Below are 16438 nucleotides of genomic sequence, written 5' to 3' on the forward strand. Positions count from 1 at the left end.
CAGACAAAAAGAGTATCCTCAGATAGCAGCCCGCTATACATTTCAGTCTACCCGAATTTCCCTGTGAATCGCCAGTCGTCATTTAAAACTAAGTTCAATATGTACAGCAATAAATAGACAAAGATAAAATGAGTTAACAAACACATAATATACTTTGAACAGTTCAGTTCCTAGACACCGGCCCTCTAAGTTATTGGAATAAAGAAGCAGGCTATAGCATGGACCTTGTGTCACTTTACCACTAATAAATTTTCACGCCCGAAGGAATTCGCTCTTTAGTGGTCTTTACCACTGTCCATGATTAGTAGTGTTAGGACTCAAATTCTGATGATATTTTGTTAAGTGCATTTGTATAGCTATATCATATTCCGATCATTTGTTTGGTCCCAAAGTGCTTTTGGAATCTCATCCCCTATTGTGGTTCTGCAATTCTCATTGCCCAGAGTTGCAGTGGTCTGCTGATATTGTATTTGGTTGCGCTTCATATTTTTAGATGTCAGTCATGTTCAATAGTGGCCAGCAAAGTTGGAGTAGAATACCGCACGGTTTAATCATGGAATGTATTGAATAATGTACAAATGTGACTGCGTTTAGTGTTGAGGTAGCAAACACGCAGCCATCCAAATGACTTGAAGCTGTGTTGTGTAAAACAGTGCAAGGAGTTGCGTCTCATGTTCTGTGTAGGATCTGCGTTACTGTTGAATGTTGTTGGTGTCGCAGGATAGCTATTTAAGTCATATTTGAGATGAGTTGTGTGTATATTATGTTGTGTTTTAAGTGTACTGTTGTGCTAACCCGACGGTCTGATCCAAGGAATCGAGGACTAAGCTTTCCTGCCCATCTCACACGTTAACTTGCAAATACAGGACCCAGACATCCTACGCTCCAAAGTATGACACCGCACATAGATAGCAAAGAGAGGATCCAGAGAACCTGCCTTTTATGGGATTCTTACATTACAGATATAGATGATGATATTTTTTCACTATTTGTATTGTGCCTTTAGATATTAGTATGATGTTCAATCACTTATGGATTAGAATATTAACACTTCAGCACAAACCTCATTTGTACTAAGAGTAAGACAATTCCCCACTGCGTTGCTAATGGCTCACATGCAAAATTGGTTGCACACAATTGGGTGAGGGTTCCTGACCCCTACTATAAGTGGGTTTAATCCATAGAATGGGCTTTGCAACATCTGAGATTCCCACACAGTGATTCACTCTTTTATGGGATTATGCATCTGCTGAATGTGGAGAAAGAGACTTTTACTCCACTGTTTGTTTCATCTTTTTGATAGGATTATTTCTTAGTGGCTCTGGAACCAATCCCTTACTTTTGGTTCCATTCATTCACCATTGTGAGTCCCCAATCCGGGTGGTTAGCAGAATTCATTTACGACTTCATCTGCTATAGGTGGCGGCCTTTACAGTTCTGCACGAACACTCGCATCCAGCGAGTGTGGTAATTTTTTACAATTAGTCTTTGATCCTTACCGGGTATCTTACAGTTGAATATATCCATTGTTCGACCACCTTCTTCCAGTGGCTGCATTGACACTCCATTATTGTCTCTCAGTTCTGAAGTTGGCTTTATTCACAATTCAAAAAGGGTCCCAGCTAATACAAAATCCAGCACAAAGGCACATCCCTTGCTGTTGGGTCTGTGCAAGATCCATCATGAGCGCCCTCTTTAGCAATTGACCCAATTGCCCCTCCAGAATGAACAATCAGCTACTGTTAGCCAGAGTGGGGCTACAACAGCAAATAGGCACGGGCACCAAATTAAAAGTTGTCCCCATAAGTGAATCATATAGATCAAAAAGTGGCCCACATATGCAAATCATCCCAGTTTTCAACGTGTAAAGACATGCTGTATATGTGTTTTGCATGGTATGAGAGTCAGTACATTTGTGTTTGCTGCACGGTATGTTTGTGGTAATATCAGAGAAATCAACTGTAAAAACTTGCCACCATACCATAAAACTTGCCCACATACAACCAGAAAAACAGCCCGTATCTGCTGCTGGCTGCTTTAAAATTCCCGCACTCGCATTTTATGCCCTGCAGAAAACTGTGTTAATTCTTAAGCATTTGCAAAAGTCTCCTGTAGCACTCTGCATTAACATTCTGACTCAGTAAGCAATCATCCGCCGTTTGCTACTTTCACACTCCAACATGGACACACAATCATACTGTAAAGGTCTACATCTCCCACAGATGTCTGCAGGTACATCCATTTTAGAGTAACACAAAGTCTGTGGAAATTAGCCTTTTTAGGGGCCCATCGGTGCAGGGGTTCACCCTTATCTGTCCACAGGTTCTTTAACCAACAAAGAAGAGATTGGCACGGAAGCTGGAATATCAAATAACGAGTTTATTAATCTCTCATGAGTGGGACTATGTCAATAAAATACCCTCAGGCCACTGTAGGAGGTAGTCCATAGAATACAGAGGCCATGGGCCTTAGATACCCAGTTTACAGCTGAGTAAGCATGGAGACTCAAAGAGGAGGTACAGGCGTATACAGGAATAGTTATTGACTAACATGGGCATACAGAAATTGCTTGGTCAACAAAGAGGGAGGGGAGATATTACTGCTTATGTCAGTTGGAATAGACTGACAGTTCCATTCTAAAACACGTGCATTCTAGCAGCTGCAGGCCTTTCTGAGCATGCGCAGTGGTCTGGCTCAGTACTGAAGGAGTTAACTATAGTTGATGACTCAAGCAGAATAGAAAAGCAGGCAGCAGTGAAGACGGTAGAAGCACATGGATAACACATGGCTAACGAAAATGGATGCCACAAACAAAATTGCTTCAGCTTATGCTAACGGTAATTTCTGCAATTTCCACAGATGACCCTTTTAGCATTAGCTGAAGACATTCGCTATGCAATAGAGGAAACATGAAAGTTATCTCCTATATTCACTAACATCAGTTGACTAATCTCTTGATCAGTTACAAGTCGGGCATTTACATTTTAAACATTTCGTTAAGCGCTTATATATAAGGTATAGGTAGGAGCACAAAGGGAACAGAGCATTGGGCCATAATGAACACACAGATAGCAGGAGAAAATAATGGCTATTATCATAAACAGAACTGTCAATATTTTCCAACCCCAAGCAGAAAGTAAATCCCAAAACCACCCAGTCCAATTCCAAGTTTCAGGGCTCCAATGTATGTCAGTGACTATCTTATTCAGTTTCAAAATAGCCAACAAACAACACATGTCTGATACAATGTCTAAATAAAAACATTTTGTTGATAGACCTTCTGGTGTTCTTCTTCATGAGGCCTAGAGTACCAATGATATGATCGAGGGGGGCGGAGTAGTATTTATCAAAGTGTGCACAAATTATTTTTTTTCAGGAAAAAACAGTATTCTAAATGCAAATATTAAAGCAAATACACATATTGTCACAAAAACAATCTTTGTGTTGGGGGACCAGAAGGACCAAACGGGGCCATGGAAATTAGGACTAGGAGTCGCAAAGGGCTGCTCCTCCTCAAAAATGGAACGACCAAAAGGGTACATTGCTAACAAATAAAGAACTTGGGGAATTGAAGCCGCTGTACAACCAGCCAGAGGGGAGTCTTCTCCCTGTGTCCGTCTGAGCCTCACAGGCAGGCTCTTATCGCTCAACAAGTGTTCACTTCTCCCACGGTGGAGCTGCACAACTTGCAACCCAGAAAAACAATCACAGCCCAGGCTTAAGGGAAAATACTTTCTTTCAGGATAGGGCAATCACCCTCCAGGGCAAATACCCTCAACGATCCTGTCCAGTGTCTCAGGCAGTGCACCAAGATTCTTCACTCTAATCTAACAGGCACCAAAGGCACAGCACCTGTACCTTGAACTCAAGTCCTTTCCTAACTCCTGTATTGCTCTGCTGGCGCACTGCTCTTTCGTCGGGGACGCAGATTGTACCTAGTGTGCCCAGGCACCTCTTGATCAACAAACAAAGGTGCAGGCTCCCTGTCAGTTGGGGACTGGAACTCAGAGGCCTGATGCTCAGATCCGAAGCAACCCTTGTTTCAGAGGGGGTCACCTCAAGCAAAGCCGCCTTGCCGTCCTCGTCGGTCTATGCCTCTCTCAGCTGGGCATCAGGAAAAAAGGAACAAAGCAAGGAACCAGCATTCCGTCCTGATTTGTGACCCTGTCTTTCACCCAAGACAGTGGTAGGGGTACACACTTCTTCCCTTCACCTCGGCTCCAAGCTGGACTGGCGCTGACTCCCCAGGCTGGATCTGATGTCTGGGCCCCTCTGGCAACTGTTGTAAGGCAGCCGATATCTGTTGGTGAACAGAACGGAGATCTTTAGACAAGGCATACAAATAATCAATCAAAAGAGGGTATTCAATCTCAGAAAAAAGTGCCTAGGTCTCGGGACGCCCTACACATTAACTGGGCATCCAAAGACTACTTCATATGGCGATAATCCGGTCCTAAAGTGTAACGTTACCCTTATGGACCTATTAGTGAGTATACAACAAACTTTTAGTGAATTGGCAAGGGTAAACTTAATTTTTCTCTCCCAATACCAAGCAGCCGGGAAAGTCTGTATTCATTTACTAAACATACCCTGAACCCTTACATTAGTGTATTTCTATATTATTCATCTGAGGAACCTAAAATAAAAAGCAATTTCAAAACAGCTATTTTTTGGTGTTTCTTGTGTTAGCAAGCTTGTGTTCCATAAATCATATAGTTCACAACACTTCTTCTACTTGTGATTTTTTCACTACTGTACAGGACTGTGGACACTTCTAGAATTATTTTCCTTACGTAAGAACAACTATATGCTTCGCTTATTACCATGCTCTCATGTTATAGGTGTAACAGGAAACCCTAAAACTGTGAACGTAACAGAGATCTGTATTTCATGAATAACTGACAAATGAATCCTAACATAGTAAGTACATACATCTCTCCAGCAGAACTTGTTGTGGCAAACACACTGCTATAAGGCTATATTTTTCTTCAAAATGTTTGCTAAGGACCACACAGGCATTTTCCCTGGCATTGTGAACCATGTGTATACTACCTTTCAAGATCTGCACTATGTAACATTTTATTGAGGGGAAAAACCTATTCGCCAGCTCTAATAAGGGCTGTCAGCTCAATTACACGGACTAACTGATAAAGGGCTCATGATGCCTCTGCGACTTATGTAGTGCTGTAATAACATCAACAATAATGGTGTTGCCACCTGGGAATTTTGGAACAAAAACTACCCACATATAGTTCCCCTTAAAGGTCAAATAAGGGAACATCAGTCTATTCTACCCATCCTTTCATTCTTATCTAATTCCATATTACATCAGTTTACAGACAGGAGGGGCAGTAACATGGCGTATGTATTTATTCATTTTGTTAATTCTAACAATTTGTTCAAATAGTATTACTTAATAGCCAATTTGACTTGCACTGGTGAGGTGCTTTGTCTCTATTTATTAAAAAACATTCACAGCGTCATGTGAAATGAATGACTAAAGCGAGCCCAACCGATTGTCTCATGGCCGTTCCTAGATAGCTTAGACAGGCGAGAGAGAGAGAGATAGAACACAACAACAAGCTGCCCTGCGTACTTTCCACGCAGAATAGCTCACAATAATACACATAATAGGCACATAAACCAAGAAAATGGACAATGTGTTACTTAATTTTGCATACCCTTAATTTCCCCAGGACCTAGTCTCCTACCCCCTCGACAGTAGGTAACCTAAGCAGGTGACCTCCTGTCGACAATATTGACCCATTTTTGGCAGATGGGCACGGACAGACTTGTTGGAGATAGATAACTAGGAGAAAACACACCAAAGAGGCCATGTCCAATACTATTGGACTGTACCACTTTGTAAATGTTGGTGTACAAGCACATTGAGCTAACTAGAAAACATTAATCCAATAACCAACTACCAATTATTTTCGCTATTGTTCTGTTTTAACATGATGGCGCATGAATGCAAGCTTAATTTCATGGCCTTTTTATCTGGCACAACAATTTTAATTTAAAAACGATTATTCTGTATACATGGCAGAGCTGCTTTCTGTGTCAGGAACTGGTAATGGCCCACAGACGCTGCTACCCCTTGATAATGTTATTCAATAGGATAAATCCCACCCTGCATATCTCCTACACTTGTATTATTTCTCAAGAAAACAGTGATATCCCCATCTGCTCCTAACAGAATATGCAATTTTTTCTTTAGCTAATGTTACTTAAAACAGATCTGTGGTGTCCAATCTTGTTCCAGAAAGGCTTAATCAAGGCCATAAGATCATTGAAACAACTAAGTAAATTCTTCCATTTCTTAAAGGCAGTTAAATTACTAATGACGATATCCTAAATATTAACATGAATTGAGAATTAATTTGACCCTAATTTTCCTAGGCACATTATAGCCTCCGACATCATTAGAGCAAAGTTTACATTACCTGTAGTGTTTTATCCTACACTGTTAGAATCAGGAAATTTAATTAATACAAAGGAATTAATTTGTTAAACTACTCTTCAACATTACAAGCAGGTATTATATCTATGTTTTTCCTATTTAGAACAAGTGGCACTGAAGTGTGCATTTGCTTAACACGTGTTCTTTGCTGTAGACCAAAATAGAAGCAAATCTGCTGAAAATGAATATGTTCCCCGTTCAATCAAATGCAGCCCTGTTTATTTATTTATTTGTATTAATACTAAAAGGGCTATAGACTAAATGTACAACTTGCATTTACACAATTATATATGTTCATGTACACATCAGGAAACGTTGTGATGCTTTCATAGTGTAATGTAGGCCCCTAAAAGTAGAAATCACACACTGTCATAGTGGCTAACCTCAGATAAAAAAAATGCTCCAAAACTCCCTGCATGGACATTTTGCTTTAAGTAGTGCTGGTCAGTTCTAAATACAGAACTTAGCCTCTGACCCTTAAACCTGTTGTCCCCTGTCTGAGCAAGGCTATCCCCATGTGGCCATCACAGCTCAAAGTAACTCTCGAGAAGCATGACTGAGGGGCTGACTCCGGTGGTGATATTTTAAAGGTAGGATGTAACTTTTGCTGTCTTATTTTTTTTTTTATTCTTGTGCACTGCGCTTTTCTAGCACCTAAAAGCTGGCTCAAAATTTTAGTTTTCAGAATGCCCTAATACGCCAAGAACTATTCTGCATTAAGGCGTGCGATGTAATTCACACGTCTCTAGAGCTACTCTTTTAGTATAACTTTTAATTGCATTTGAGACTGCAGCCATTAGGCCATACTATAAATCATATTTTAAGTTTGTCACTAAGATACAGTAATATTGTCATTGCTAGAGAAACTAATATTCACCTTTTTAATTTTGATGAACAATATATTTAACCATTTAAACATTGAAATCTGAATGCACACTTTGCACAGGGTAATTTTCTACATTGAGAAATATAATTGAATTTGGTCAGTAGTGTTATTAGACATTATAAAGATCATAATAATGCAAAAACGATTTTAGTGCAATGACTTTTTAAAAAAAATGTATGTAGTCATTTTTTTTTTAATGATCACTAACCCTTTCGTTTTTTCTACATATGAAAACCAAGCCTCATTCCTTTCCTTCTGTCTTTAAATGCATTTATTTATAAAAACTTACAAAACTTCTTTTGAAACTAAGCACAGAAGCTTTACTGAAACATAGAAAGTTTGTTTCACTTTGTCTTTTAAAAAGCAATAATTATTTACCATCAGATCCACAGATATGCTTCTTAGGAAAGCAACAAGAAAGAAAGTCCTTACTTTTATCCTTTTTCTTTTATCCACAATAATGAAGCTGTATTTGTAACTTTCAAAATTAGTTGTCTTTAATGCACGTGTTTTTATGCCATTTTGTACTAACTTAAAACCTAGTTGCCACTGCGTTTATTTGTAGCCTGTGCCTAGGTAAAGCCTATGTTATTTATTTAGCTGTGTTTTATGACCGACAGGCGTTAGCTTCTACATTTTTCAGGAGAGAAGGCATCGTGTTCTAGGACTGATAAATCCTGTCTGACAATTAATGGCATAGGGCCCCTTATAATGTCAACTGTTAAAGTATAATTCTTCCAATGGCATCTGCAGAACATAATGACGACAAAAAAGCAAATTGAGCTCATCCTAAACATTTTCAAGAACGGGCCACACACTCATAACACACAACACAGATTGCTGAGGTAAGCCATTCTTACACAAAGAGCACAGTTGCTACTCACTCAAACAAGTACTTCACAAGCATTACTACCGGTGTCAGTCCACAAACCTCATAGACACTCAAACACACAATCAAACCACAAATCAACACCAGGACAAAAACAAGAGGCAGCCCACAGACTGTACTCAGACCAAACCATTTGTAAGTCATATTTACAAGCAAAAGAGCTCTCAAAAGCAGCCCAGAGACTGCACCAAGACAAGTAAACAGCCCAAAGACTGTTCCATATTCAAGAAGACAGGCTCTAGCCCCAGACCTTTTCCAAGATATGCCGAATTACCAATTGGCCTGGCGGAGCACTCAAAAGCACTCCGTGTCACCACTTATGAATTTTACTAAGTGCGTAGATCAGGATCCTTTTACATATATTTGTTCCACAGTGTACTATACATTATGGAAAAAATACCATATTTACTATACATAAACCTATTAGGTGTCCCCTCCAGGGGAGCTGGCTGACTACTTTCTAGATCCATATTGGTACTTCAAAGACAGCAACACTTTCTATGAAGTGTGCTAGGAGCAGGCATGCCAAAAATATTATAGTAAATATAATTTTATAACTAAAGTGGTACTTATCCCAAATAGAATACTTATCCCAAATATTTGAAAATTAGAGACAAAACATCTCCTCATTACCTGCCTTTGTTTATTGCAATAATCAAATCAAACAAAACCAGAATCTTGGCCAAGCAAATCCAAAACAAGAGTGTCGCTTAAGCGACCTTACCAAACCAAAGTCTCCAACCTCGACCTGCCAAGCTTTGGGTTGACCTAATGGTCACTGAAAAAATTTACAACAAGGGAGATCTCAGTCAGGACCGGCCAGCACCTGGAGGGTCAGATCGGGAAAACCGGAAAACACGTTGGTCTGCAAAGACAAAGGGTCTCCTCGTGCAGGGTACCTCCTCAGTAGATTCCTGTCTTCCGTCAAGACCACTCCCTTGGATGGCCGCGTCTCCGATGAGCCCCACGATGGATGCCAATTTGTGGAAATGAGCCTTTTTAGGGGCCCCACCAGTGCAGGGGTTCGCCCTTATCTGTCCACAGGTTCTTAAACCAACAAAGAAGAGATTGGCATGGAAGCTGGAATATCAAAAACCAAGTTTATTAATCTCTCATGAGTAGGACTACGTCAATAGAATACCCTCAGGCCTCTGTAGGAGGTAGTCCATAGAATACAGAGGACATGGGCCTTATATACCCAGTTTACAGCTGAGTAAGCATGGAGACTCAAAGAGGAGGTACAGGCATATACAGGAATAGTTATTGACGAACATGGGCATACAGAAATTGCTTGGTCAACAAGGTGGGAGGGGAGATATTACTGCTTATGTCAGTTGGAATAGCCTGACAGTTACATTCTAAAACAGTTGCATTCTAGCAGCTACAGGCCTTTCTGAGCATGCGCAGTGCTCTGGCACAGTACTGAAGGAGTTAACTACAGTTGATGACTCAAGCAGAATAGAAAAGCAGGCAACAGTGAAGACAGTAGAAGCAAATGGATGACACATGGCTAACGAAAATGGATGCCACAAACAAAATGGCTTCAGCTTGTGCTAACAGTAATTTCTGCAATTTCCACAAGTCATCATAACAGTATCTTCCCCAATACATTTTCAAAATGTTGAAGGGTATGCTTAGGTGTCTATTGATATTGTATTGCACTTTAATTGCATGTATCTAGCGCTTACTAACCCACAATAAGAGTCGAAACGCTTTACAGTGAGTAGTACGCTGCTCTTGATAACTGAGGATAGTGGTTAGTTCAGTGATTGTTGGTTATTGGTATTAGTAATGTACTGTCAAGGAAAACAATATTCCATACAGTTTCTTTGGTTAAATTAATAGGAGTAAGATGTGATCCTTAGAGGGGACCATGTGGGTTCTTGGTATTAGTAATGTACTGTCAAGGAAAACAATTTTCCATACAGTTTCTTTGGTTAAATTATTAGGAGTAAGGTGTGATCCTTAGAGGGGACTTTGTGAGTTCATGCAAATGGCTGACAAAGTGTAGGTATTGTTAGGTTGAAGTAATAGGGGTTTCAAAGGAGGAAAGGTTCTATGAAGTGAGGTGTGATCCATTTGCAGAAATATATTAACAGAGATTAAGGTAGTCAGGCATGTGCCTGACTGAGAGAATGTTATACTCGTAAAGAGGCGGCATGAAGAGGATCGAAGATAAGGAGTGGGTCACTCGAAAGAAAGGAGATGAATCAATCAAGATTAGTAATTCAAGGTCAATGTTTCGTGCAATGCAGGGATTTAGGAATACAGTGGGGTGTTGCTTTCTGAGGAAGCATGCAATCTGAGGGTGTGACGCTGTAGTAAGAAACAACATTGCATAGCGCTCTTTGTAAAGAGCAGATTGCTTAAACATGTCAGAGTATGCAGAATATTTAACACTTTAAGCCCGAGCTGGCTGTGTGCCAAGCCTAGGGCAGCCTTTTACACACAGGTTAGAGTATCTCAAGCTTGGCACAAACTCATCATGCGCACTTAGGGAGGGAGTGCTAACCACTCCTGCTCCCTCTGACTGGGGGCGAGCCCAGCACCACCCGCCCGACCTGGCTAGAGTCCCGCAAAGAAAAATAAAATGATAATAACTACTTCTTCTTATCAATTTATTTTTATTTTGCACTGCTCAGCTAGCAGTGGGCGACGCTCTTCTGCCTTAGCGGAGGAGCCACCATTGTTTGTTGGGAAAAGTTTAATTTTCCTAATCTTCCCTCGCTATTCTAACATCACTATGCTAAAATATTGTTTCAATTAGTTATCTGGCACTGGCTGAGAGCATCTCGTCAACACAGTTAGATGTGTACTCCACGTTACCTAATCCCATTCAAGATTGTTTAGACAGCACAGCAGGGCAATCATAGATACGAAAGGAACCCATTGCCGATATTCCAAGGGTATGTTGTGCATGTTTATGTATGTGGTCTGCATCTCATAAGGACCCTTAGAATGAGTGATTCAGAGGAATGGAGGCCTGTAAGATCCGTTTTGGATGTCTCTGGCCTGGCTTGTGTACAAGTTGTGGCTGAAATAGTTTTCTCAGACAGTGAAAGTGTATTGCTGACATTCCTTAAACTGGAGGGAGCAGACTTAGACACAGAAGAGAGACAGCGGGGACAAGGGGCCAGCTGTATTAAGAAACCATTTTGCGATTCCCTAACCGGGAATCCTTGCGATTCGCAATCAGGAAATTGCAAATGACCCACCTCATGAATATTAATTAGGTAGCTGGCAATTTGCAACCCATTAGGAATTGCAAAAATCACAGGGATGGTGGCCTGCTGAGGTCAGCAGACCACCATGTCTGTGATTGCTTTTAAATAAAACAATTCTTTTTTGTAAAGCAGCCCGTTTTCCTTGAAGGGAAACGGGCTGCTTTACAAAAAGAAAAATGAAAAGTTTTGCTTTCATTTTTTAAGAGTAGGCAGTGGTTCGTGGTACCACTGCCTGCTTGCAAAATTTTTTTTTGCATACATTTACAAAGTTGACCCCTTCACATTTGCGAATGGGTTACCACCAACTTGAAGTTGGTGGTAAAATGCGAATGTTTTGCGACCGCATTCACGGTCACAAAACATTCCTACATTCGTTACGATTTGGTATTTGGAAGGGATGCCCTAAACACGCCCCTTCCAAATACCTAGTCACAAAACCATTTTGCGAATTGGTAACAGATTACCAAATTGCAAAATAGGGTTTCATACATGGGAAAAGCATTTTTTGCGTTCGCAAACGGGCCGATTCTGCAAATCGCCCTGCTTGCGGACGCATAATTGCTTGATACATGTGGCCCAATGTTCCTTTAGAAAATTAAATCGACCTTTCGATGAGAGAAGCTGCTGATTAGTCTACCTGTGTATTGTCACTTGGTAGATGGTGGAGTGGGACTGCATTCTCTGCTATTGAAGGTGAAATGGATCCATAAAATCAGACCTGCCATCTATCTTTTTCGTGATCACTTCTCAGTGGCTGATGACAGCATGGTGCAGAAAGCTTGCACCTCTTTGTTCCTCTGTTGTGAGTACTCCAGGCTGGAGACTATACTGCTGTGAGAAACAGCAGTCTACTCAAAGGCTGAGTCTGGAGAGCAGCTTGGACAGGACACTTAAAAGAAGAACCATCCCAAACCCATTCTATGTATCTAAAATATAAATTCACATTTATCTGTGCACATTCTGTTTGTATTCATTTTATCCCAGAGAAAGTGATCTCCTGGTAGCAGGTTTTTTTTTTAACTTTATTTTTCAATTTTACATTAAGAAGAAAGGTACAAACAGGGATATTACAGGTACCAGTAGATGATTGCATTTACCTTGGTTGACCGAGCTACAGCATTGTGAAAAAATTTCAAGTCCTACACAACAGTTAACATTTTTTGTAGTAAGAGTTTGTCGTTAGGGCTGTTGGTGGCGCATCCAAACTCTTTGCTGGGGGCATAGTGCGTTGTCTATGAAACATTGCTAGTTGGCCCCTCTCTATACTTTCTAACTCCCATCCGCCGTCCCCACTCCCTCCGGGTTTCCTAAGGTATCGCTCTTGTCCCCTTCTTCAGCTGCACGCTCCTGAAGGTATATTTGTAATGGTACCCAGATGTCTCGTGGCCAAGATGTTGGCGGCATCAATTCTCCTTATATGGACAGTTGTTCCTGGCAATATATTAGGTCCCCCAACCAGTTCTTGAACTTGGGCACTCTCCCCCTTCAGCAGGCCACCCTGCATTCAGCTAACAGTAGGCTTAACGATATACATTTCCTAAGGGGTGCTTTAAATTCCCTAGTATAACCCAACAGTGTAGTAAGGGGGGAGGTGGAGACATGCTCCCTTGTCATCTGGCTGAGAGTTTCTGTGACCTCGGACTAGAACACCAGAATTGGGGGGCATTCCCATGCCAGGTGGAGATAGTCTGCGCCCTCCTTCCCGCATCTATCGCACTGGTCGTGCTCTCGGAGTCAGAAGCGGCAGAGTTGCGCTGGGGTGTAATAAAAGCGATGGAGGAATTTGAAGTGGATTATGCGCAGTCTGCTACTGGCCGAGGTTCTCCCCATTTGTTGGCAACAGTAGGTCCATTGTTCATCAGTGATAGTGGCTCCCAGCTCTTTTTCCTATTTGTTCTGCTCTCCGGGGGCCCTGTTTCGGTGACTAGTTTGAGTGGTGAGATAAAGCAGGGACACTATATGAGTGGGGGAGGAACGTTGCAGTAGGGCGTGTAGTGGAGCAAAAATGGAGAGCTCAGTGGGAAATCCTGGGGCAGCTTATTTAACGTCAAGCCGGAGCCTCACGTACATGAATAGTTCCATAGTAGATGGCTGACAGTCTTTGAAAAACTGTTCTTGTGTGCGGAAGGTTCCTTTCTCGTAAAGTGCTCCCTAAGTCTGGATGCCATGTTTTCGTAGCATTTGTTGGCACCGCACCTCCCACGTGATCAGGATGCCTGCTAGTGGCAGAAGAGGGGAGTATAGCGTGTCCACTTCCATGCGATTGGCAATGGCCCTCCACGCTATGTTAGTGCATTCCACTGTGGTTGAGTCTGTGTCTTTGGGGTTAGTAGGCGCACTCATATAGGCTGATTAAGGGGTGGGAACGATGGGCCAGTGCTCTAGCGCTAGGTGTGGCATATATGGTGGTGGGTGCATCCAATAGGCAGCAAAGTGCGCCTGAGCACTCCAGAAATAGAGCTCCATGTCGAGGACTTCGAAGGCTCCCTTGTCAAACTGTAGGGTTAGTACCTCCCACTGCAGCCTGGGTTGTTTACCCCACCACGTCAAGCGAATGAGTTGTGATTTGAGGGCTTTGAAGAAGGTTTTGCTGGGTGCATGTGGAATACATGTGAAGAGGTAGAGTCATTTTGGAAGCGCAACCATTTTGATCACAGCTATGCGGCCCGCTAGTGAGAGTGGCATTGCTATCCAGCGCGTTATGTAGTCTGTGAGCGTATCCAGCGCCCTGCCATAGTTAGCTCTCATATGTTGCTCCCTATTTCTGGTGACCACTATACAGAGATATTTTATTTCGTCGTCACACCAATCTAGAGGGAAGTCCGGGGTATACCTCTTGACACTGCCCGTTAGGGGAAAGATCTGGAACTTGCTCCAGTTAATGTTAATTCCTGAGTATCGTCCAAACTGCAGGAATGCCCTCAGTACTCAGGCTTTCCTCGGGGTCCCGTAGGTATAGCGTGAGGTCATCGGCATAAAGTGATATAAGAATTTGTCTCTCTGGGTATATGAGTGCATGCTCTCTGTGATGTTGTCTTAGTGTGGCTGCAAGTGGCTCTATGGCCAGAGCAAATAGGAGAGGGGAGAGTGGGCATCCTTGCCTCGTTCCCCTCGTGATCTGGAAACTGGGAGAGCATGCACTGTTGAGGAGCAATTTGGCACGTGGGTTCGTGTATAGCAGCTGAATCCTTGCAAGGAAGTGGGGGACCCCATTCTCAGCAGGACACTGGCCAGATAGTCCCATTCCAGAGAGTCAAATGCTTTGGTGGCATCTCAAAAGACCACCACCACTGCCTGGTCTGGTTCGATGTCCTGCATTAGGGCAAATAGGGTGCGGAGGTTGTGTGACATTGCTCTTCAGGGTATAAAGCCCGACTGGCCGGGCAACACCAGAGCCATCATCAGAGGGCTAATCCTGTTGGCTAACAGTTTGGCCAGAATTTTATCATTGCAGTTTATAAGCGAAAGGGGGCGATAAGAATTGCACCTATCCCCTGGTTTGCCCGGCTTGAGAAGCTATATAAGAAGTGCTTCCCGCATTGAAGGTGGGAGTGTACCTGTCTCCCGCACCTCCTCGTATACCTGTTTAAGGACGGGATAAGGATATCGCAATATGCCTTATAAAATTCGTCTCGTAGGCCGTCTGGTCCAGGAGCGTGGCCAGATTGCAATTGCATAATGGCTGTACGTATCTCCTCGTCTTCGAAGTCCGCCAGGAGGAACTCCCTCTGACCTTCTCCCAGCGCTATGTTTTCAAAATATGACACAAATTCCAATGGTTGGGTCCTATGTGTTGTATATAAGTTGGTGTAGAAGGCAAGGAAAGTGTTGAGCATGTCTGGGGTGTCTCTGCATATTCCCTTGTCGGGATCTACAATTTCAAGTACGGTGTTAGAGAACCTGGGCGTACGAGTGAGCCTTGAGTCTGCACCTGCGCGCCAGGAGAGGTACTTGACATGCTTTTAATTACATTTGGCAGTCCACACGGCACCCCTTTACACTGACCTGCTCCCTGCTGACGAGAGGCAACTACCTCGAAACACGTGTCCAGGGATGGCTAACGCATACACATACTGTTCTATTTACATTTTGTGGCATAGGCGTACCCGCCGTCGCCACTACATTTCCCACAGTCCTTTGGGGCAACTTGCTGGTGTGACGAGCGGTGTGCGACCTGCTTTTCCTCAATTTAAACGGCTTCCTTAAGCTAACGGGCTGACGAGCCTTGAGTCTGCACCTGCGTGCCAGGAGAGGTACTTGACCTGCTTTTAATTACATTTGGCAGTCCACACGGCACCCCTTTACACTGACCTGCTCCCTGCTGACGAGAGGCAACTACCTCGAAACACGTGTCCAGGGATGGCTAACGCATACACATACTGTTCTATTTACATTTTGTGGCATAGGCGTACCCGCTGTCGCCACTACATTTCCCACAGTCCTTTGGGGCAACTTGCTGGTGTGACGAGCGGTGTGCGACCTACTTTTCCTCAATTTAAACGGCTTCCTTAAGCTAACGGGCTGACGAGCCTTGAGTCTGCACCTGCGCGCCAGGAGAGGTACTTGACCTGCTTTTAATTACATTTGGCAGTCCACACGGCACCCCTTTACACTGACCTGCTCCCTGCTGACGAGAGGCAACTACCTCGAAACACGTGTCCAGGGATGGCTAACGCATACACATACTGTTCTATTTACATTTTGTGGCATAGGCGTACCCGCCGTCGCCACTACATTTCCCACAGTCCTTTGGGGCAACTTGCTGGTGTGACGAGCGGTGTGCGACCTACTTTTCCTCAATTTAAACGGCTTCCTTAAGCTAACGGGCTGACGAGCCTTGAGTCTGCACCTGCGCGCCAGGAGAGGTACTTGACCTGCTTTTAATTACATTTGGCAGTCCACACGGCACCCCTTTACACTGACCTGCTCCCTGCTGACGAGAGGCAACTACCTCGAAACACGTGTCCAGGGATGGC

The 16438-nt window shown here is 42.9% G+C and overlaps 1 long non-coding RNA gene across 1 annotated transcript in view; it reads right to left on the reverse strand.

The window, feature by feature from the left end:
• Positions 1 to 2405: 2405 nt before the first annotated feature.
• The window catches only part of LOC146856789 (uncharacterized), a 226020-nt gene continuing 211987 nt past the window's right edge, over positions 2406 to 16438 (reverse strand). Inside the window, exon 3 of the long non-coding RNA XR_014979813.1 lies at positions 2406 to 4300. This is a non-coding gene — a long non-coding RNA (uncharacterized LOC146856789). The remainder of the gene's footprint in view (positions 4301 to 16438) is intronic.

This window comes from Triturus cristatus, chromosome 3_2 (genome assembly GCF_964204655.1).
Source record: "Triturus cristatus chromosome 3_2, aTriCri1.1, whole genome shotgun sequence".
NCBI classification, from domain to species: domain Eukaryota; kingdom Metazoa; phylum Chordata; class Amphibia; order Caudata; family Salamandridae; genus Triturus; species Triturus cristatus.